Source organism: Pristis pectinata, chromosome 19, assembly GCF_009764475.1.
Source record: "Pristis pectinata isolate sPriPec2 chromosome 19, sPriPec2.1.pri, whole genome shotgun sequence".
NCBI lineage: Eukaryota > Metazoa > Chordata > Chondrichthyes > Rhinopristiformes > Pristidae > Pristis > Pristis pectinata.
Genome location: NC_067423.1, coordinates 24,732,325 through 24,739,284, shown reverse-complemented (window position 1 = coordinate 24,739,284; position 6,960 = coordinate 24,732,325). Strand labels below are relative to the sequence as shown.

Genomic DNA, 6,960 nt, shown 5'->3' with positions numbered 1-6,960 from the left:
TCAACTCGGTGAAAAACGCCCTTTGGTCGGCCCGAAACTTGTTGGTCTTCCAGCACCGCAAGATGTCCATAGAGGAATGCTGCCGACTGGCACATTCCAGGCTGCGGGAGTACGTGCTGAGGGATGTACTGAAGCTGGGTGCAGCCAACACACAAGTTCAGTGGAGAAGGACTACAGTTTAGGGTTCTTCTGCCACTGGAGAGGGAGGGGTGGGGTCAGGTGAGAAAGCCCCTAAATGTTGTAAGTATGGGACGAGGTAGCCCCCAGGAAGCCACACATGTGGCATCGGTGCTGTTTTTTATATAAAAAGGTAACAGTAATGAATGATTTGTGCAAGAATGTAAAGGCTTGCACTGTTTTATAATTGTATATAGTTTGTCTTTTATTATGAATAAAGTCTACTTTGACTTAAAAAAAAGGTTCTCCCAGGACGAGGCTATCCCATTGCACTTCGGGTGTGCTGACGGCTGCGATGTCCCCAAATGTGGGATACTCGACTGCAAAATTTGTGGTAGTGGGGGACTGCTTTCACGCTCTCTCCTGACATTCAATTCAAAGACAGAACTGATGATATTCTTTCTCTGCAGCGTGTTGCTGATGAAGAATTACCAAACCAGAGCCACACGAGTGGTATCAGTGCTGTGTTTTTTATATATGAAAAGGTAACACTAATGATCGATCCGTACACGAATGTAAAGGTTTGCACTGTTTTATTGTTGTATATAGTTTGTTTTTTATGATGAATAAAGTCTATTTTGGATTTAAAAAAAATTTATATTGAGTTAACTGATCTCTTCAGTTAGGAAGGTATCAGAACAAGTCTTAGTAACCTTGGATAAAATATCCCAAGGTTTCTGTTCAAGACTGAAGTCCTGGTATAAACTAGGCAATAACATTTGCTTACAATATACTCCAGAATGGAATGACTTGCTCGGCCCAGAAGGAAGCAAATGGAAGCAAATTTTAGTCATTTCTATATTTCCTTAAACAAGTGATTTGATAGAGAAATACACTTCTACAGATTTCTAAGAGAAGTTACAGAAAATAGCTTTTATTCTCAATAAAGAGGAAGTTCATGTTTTCTTTGAAAAACAAGCTCATTTGAAAGCTGTTTTCAATTCTTATCAGCTATGTTATAAATTACTTCAAGGTTTTTAGGAATTGTATTTTCTCAGTTTTTCTGCGTAAAGTGGAAACTAATTGGTAAACATACATACATGTGCTTCCTCACACTGGATACATTTGAACTTGTGTTCTTTGTGACCTAAATAGACTTTAAATTCCAGAAAAGAAACTCCATCTGCATCACCATATTGTGCAAAGAGTCATAAAAAGGTCATAAAAAGTCTCAAAAACATTTTCCATTGCAGTAAATATAATGAAAGAGGGGAAATTGGCAGTCATTTCATTTGAGACAAAGTTAATTTTTAATGGTTAGATATTTCTGCTGTAATTTTACCATAAATTTCAGTAATAATGCTTTTACTTTTGCACCTCTTTGGCCACTAAACCCACTATCCTGTTTATACATGTGCCCATTCACTCCCTATTTGGTGGGCCTCTGTTTCTTCCAACATGTTGCATCCTCTGCTAACTTTTTCTTGTGAATGTTATTTTCAATTCCTATCAGCTACATTACCTGCTGCTAAAATGTACTGTCTTCATTCTGGGTGTTTTGCCTTTACTTTGCTTCTGTTCTACCCATGCTCCCTCAATTCTGCTCCACTGCCCACTCTCTCCTAATCTTGGTTTGTTGATATTTTCTTCCCATGATCTTTACCTTTGGTCTACTGAATTGCCACTCTTCCACAATTTTAAGAATTGCTTACTGCTGATGATGAATGGGTAGGTTTTAGCACCTGGATTCTGATGGCTGATTACTGCTCATGGGTGGTAATTAAGTATAATATAGCTTTCTGAGAACCCATTTGTTTTCAAAAATATTCTTTATTCATAATATATACACATACAATCTAACTGATACATTCCTTTCTCTACACTGTTAATTCAATGCCACTCACGTTTCCTCCTTAAACAATCCATTTGTGAAGCATTTGAAAGGCTGTTACATAAGGCCCATCTCCAGTGATGAGAGGACCCCAGACTATGATCTTTCCCCAGAAGGCCTTTGCTGTGACTGCACTGAGCTTTAGTGTGTCCCTCAGAATGTACTCTGCACCTTGGATCCCAGCAGCTGTGTGACAGAGCTGATCTATGATCTATGGGCTGTTCCCGGAGGCACACACCGAGACAGACATCAAGTGCTGCTGGAAGGTCATCAACTCGGTGAAGGATGCCCTTTGGTCTGCCTGAAACTTGTTGGTCTTCCAGCACAGTGAGATATCTGTAAGGGAATGCTAAAGACCTCCACGGTCCATGCTGCAGGAGTACATGCTGAGGGATGTGCTGAAGCTTGGTGCAGCCAGTGCTAAGGCTCTGTGGGGAAGAACCACAGTCCAGGCTCCTTCCATGACCGCACGTGGAGAGGCTGAGTCGGGTGGGTAAGCCCCTCAAACAATGAAAAGGGTATCACCTCAGGGAGCCATGTAAGTGGCAATGGTGCTATGTTTGTTTGTGTTTTTTTTCCCTCCTTAAGTTTTACACCACTGAATATAACAACCTTAAGCTTTTGTATTTTGCACTGTGTTCTTCCTTTGTATATATTTCTTTTTATTACTAATAAAGTTTATTTTTGAAATAAAACAGACATCTCTGTACCCCACCTGGTATTTCTGCCAGGGATTTGAATTTATCTGGGATGTTCCAGGCAAGGGGCTTCCTTATTTCCCCACAGGAAATTCTGTAGCTGTCCAGATCACCCTAATGGACCCTGGGATGTGGAAGGCCTGTAAAACTGGTCATCAGAATCTAGCCCAAGTAAGTGCAGGCATGGTGGGAGAGGTGGCAGTGAATTCTGCTGTCAGGACCAGGCCTACATGATCTGGCCCACAATATTAACTAAGATCTGCAAAATATATGGGAAATTTTATGATATCAAGGCAAGTTATTTGCAGGTCTTGAAGACATCAAAAGGATTAAACCCATCTAAAGACTATAAGTAGAATATTTGTGTGGTTTTGTTGGGAAATTAAAGACTATCAGTAACTTTAAAAATCTACCCCTGCCAAGTGTGATTTAGTCTGATCCTGTATATTTGTTGCTTTTCTATGAGCAATGAGTTCTGGAAAAACAATTTTCTGCCAATTGTTTTGGCCCATAGACATCGTGTACTCTGCTTATCAGTGAAAGTTAACTGTAGCTACCACATACAATTTAGAATGATAGCACAAGTATTTCATAAACATGAGTTTGGAACAATGCACACTTGTTCCATTGAGTATAGTGCTCATCTTCAGCTGCAATAAGTGTAAATGGTAAATTTATCCTATTGTGCACTTTTATGAGTACTATGCTCATCTTCAGATGTAATATGTGTAAAATGGCCAATTTACCCTGTTATGTGACTTTATAACTATTGACATACTTATAACAGAAACTGCAGCTATGGGTAATTCAATGACACCATATGAAAAAACAATATAAACATTGTTAAATTAAACCAACACCTTTTTTATTGCACTTTTCTTGTGCAGGGAAGAGGAACACAGCATGAAAGCCTGCAGAGAGAGTGGAAAATTAAAGAAGCTTGCAGGTCTGGAAAACTTAAATTAGCTGAGTTTGTACTCTAGCCAAACACTAAGAGGTCAACTTTTAAATTAGAGAACATCATTGGAACTTCTATCTGAACATCAAACCACATGCATTTTGAATCAAGTTATATGAATGTCTTTTGCATTTTCTGTGCTTCATAAAACCAAAAGTATTCTGGTGTTTTGAATTATTCTGTCTCATCCACAGCTATGGTTATTCATTCACAAATGATTTTAAATCTGAGTTCAGGGGTATTTTGTATGGGGAACCTCACCAATTCTTCTCGGACTGTACCGGTGCATCAGGAAGTATAAGGTGCACTGCTCAATTATGACATTTGTACCTTTAATAAAGTTGCAAGAAAGCTTCCAAAACACACATAACTTTTAAGGATTTTATGCCCTTTATAAGTGTAATAATAAGTTCACAATTAATGCAGAATTCTGTACATACTTTGCAATGATTGCGTAGTGGAGGCTGTCTATATTGGCTGGCCCCTATTAATCTAATTAGTACAGAATTTAAAATCAGCTGAACTCTCCCAAATTCAGCACATTGGATTTAAATGAGGAGTGTCTTGTGCAATTCAAATTCTCCCGTGAGCTTCAGTTTCATAAACCAAGTGGCATGGACTCAAACAAGGTGCTTCTGCGTAATTGCTTCAAAGTTAATTGCATTGAAACAAAGATCAATACACATGAGGGAAAGGGTGAACATAATGCAAAGCAGTTAAAATTGCTTTTAATAGTGAGCTAATAATCAAGGCTGACACGTCAGCTGGAATGTTGAGGGAATACCACAATGTCAGAATTGTCATCCTTTGAATGAGATTAAACTAAAGCCCCGGCAGTTTCCAAAGATGTCTATCTGAACTTGGGGGAGAAAAACATGCAATTGCCTGGCCATCATGAAAATAAATGCAAAGATGCAAATGTATCCCTAATTCTGTAAAATAAAACAACTTTGATTAAGTAAGTTTGTGGTTCATTGTGTTTTATTACGAAATGCAAAGCTGTCCTTGCCCTCTAACCCAGTCCAAGCTGGTTTGGACTGGCTGCCGATAGGACTTTGCACACTTTGTTTTCATTGCCTACTAAGCTCATATCAAGGTTGATGAAGAATATTGTTGGATAAGTTGCCTGTCAATATTATTAGAAAACTTTTAGTCAAACACTGCTACAATGTTCAGAATTAACAATTTGCAAGAACAACATAATTCCTGTAATTCCATAACAGTTTATCTGTTGCAGAATATTATAACGACTAAAATATGCAACATGCATTAACCTTTCAAATACCACAGGATGACTTCTTTATTAAAAAATCTTAGTGCATGAATAACAAAATTATGTGCATCCTATCTGAAATATTAAAGTGTTTTTCCCCAGATACAAATAGAATTTTCAGAAATTTTCTACACTTCAAAAAAATACCCAGTTACTTTAATGCAACTGGAAATACTTTCCATTTCCTTTAAATTAGTATGTTTACATCAAGATAGTCGTAATTAAAATTATACAACAGTATCTGACCACCAGTGCATATTTCAACATCTGTCTATTTCCCATTTCCCAAGGGGTTAATAGTTTCCTGTTATCAGTGCAAAGTGCAAATATTTTTTGGGTGCAAAACAGCTGGAACACAAAGTATTTTGTCATAAAATAACAGTGTGAAATATGGAATTGCAAACTTTCTGAGATGTTGTTATTTAAAAGTGCAATGGTTTAAAGGATTTGTGACAGCTGTTAATTTTTTAAATACCTTTTAAATTGGTGTTATTGTTTGGTCAGTTCAAATTACACATTGAAAGGAAATAGCTTGGAGGGGTAATTGAGAGAGACCGTGTGAAAGAGCTGAAAGAACAGTATTAGATCCTGCTATTAAACCCTGGGTGTCATACAGACTTTGTTGCTTCACTGGTGTATTTGCCAGTTTATCATTTTGTCAATGACTAACCCCACCAATAATATTAGTCTTCTGATCCAGGCGTTCTTGAGCCATCTATTGGAAATTACAGGAGAAAGGCTGTGTGTGACCTATTTCCCAATGTTCTCATCCTTCTCGTGGAGAAGCATCCCACCTCTATTTGAAATTTTTTCTCCACTGACTTAGGGTACATGGAAAATAGCATGTACAGCACCATTAATGCAAGAATGTGCAATATAGCTGGAATGCCTCAGTTTATTTAGACTATGAAAAAAGGAACGTGGAAGATATGAGTCATTTCTATTTAAATATGATTTTCAGTTCATAAGCTAGTTGTTATTACAATTGATTGGCAGCTAAATCCACCACTTTGAAGACATATTCCCCACAGCACTAGCCCACCATGGCTGCAAAGGTATTACAGTTAGTTTCCAAAGCTGTGTTGACAGCTCCCCCCCAGTACCAGCTGGAAAAACAAGGGCAGCAGGTGCATGGGACACCATCACTGCAGTTTCCCCTTCAAAGCACAATTTGGAAATATATCACCATTCCTTCATTGTCACTGGTCTGGAACAAGCAGCCAAAGGAGCTGGTGGAGGCAGATACAATTACAACATTTAAAAGGTGTTTGGGCAGGTACTTGAAAAGAGAAATGGGCCTAATGTGGCCAAATAGGATTAGCGTCGGTAGGTATCACAGTCGGCATGGACAATATGGGTCATAAGCACCCGTTTCTGTGCTATACGTTTCTATGGTTCCATGACAGATGCTTGTAATTAAATCTGGAAGTCCCTACTCAGCAGGATCATGGAGGAACCTTCACCAAAATATTCAGCCATTCAAGGGCTGCCTTCTCAGGTGCAAACAGGGATGGGCAATAAATGCTCACCCTCATCCCATAAGTTAATTAAGCAAGTTCACACTTCAATCCTATGTTGTTCTGGGGTATTTCTTCAACTGTCAAAACCATCAAACTGATGGGGAAGCATGTAAATTTATATAGCAACTACTATGTTCTCTGCAGGCCTGCGAAGTTTTTTTTAAAAAAGTGTTTGAATTGCAAGTGTTTGAATTTTGTACATTGATGTGTTACCTTCTCACAACAGCATTGAAACAAATGACCAGATAATATGGTGTTTGTTGAGAGATAAACACGACAAAGCCCAAGAATTCCTCTGTTCCTCTTTTGAGAGTTTCAGGAGATTTCCTACCAGAAAGGAAAGGCATCACCTCAGTTTAACAGCTCATTGGACAGAATATTCCTCTGCTAACACAGTACTCCCACTTGATGCATTCCAACAGGGCCAAAGAGTGACCAATCAGAAAAGAAACTTTTTTTTCACTGAATTGGATATTGTCACAATTAATAAGTCTACAGCAGCC

General features: G+C 38.4%; 1 non-coding gene across 1 annotated transcript; it reads left to right on the top strand.

The window, feature by feature from the left end:
- The first annotated feature begins 378 nt into the window (after positions 1–378).
- On the top strand, positions 379–543 carry LOC127580650 (U1 spliceosomal RNA). The gene has a single exon (XR_007957852.1). It is a non-coding gene; the product is annotated as a U1 spliceosomal RNA (small nuclear RNA).
- The last annotated feature ends 6,417 nt before the right edge of the window (positions 544–6,960 follow it).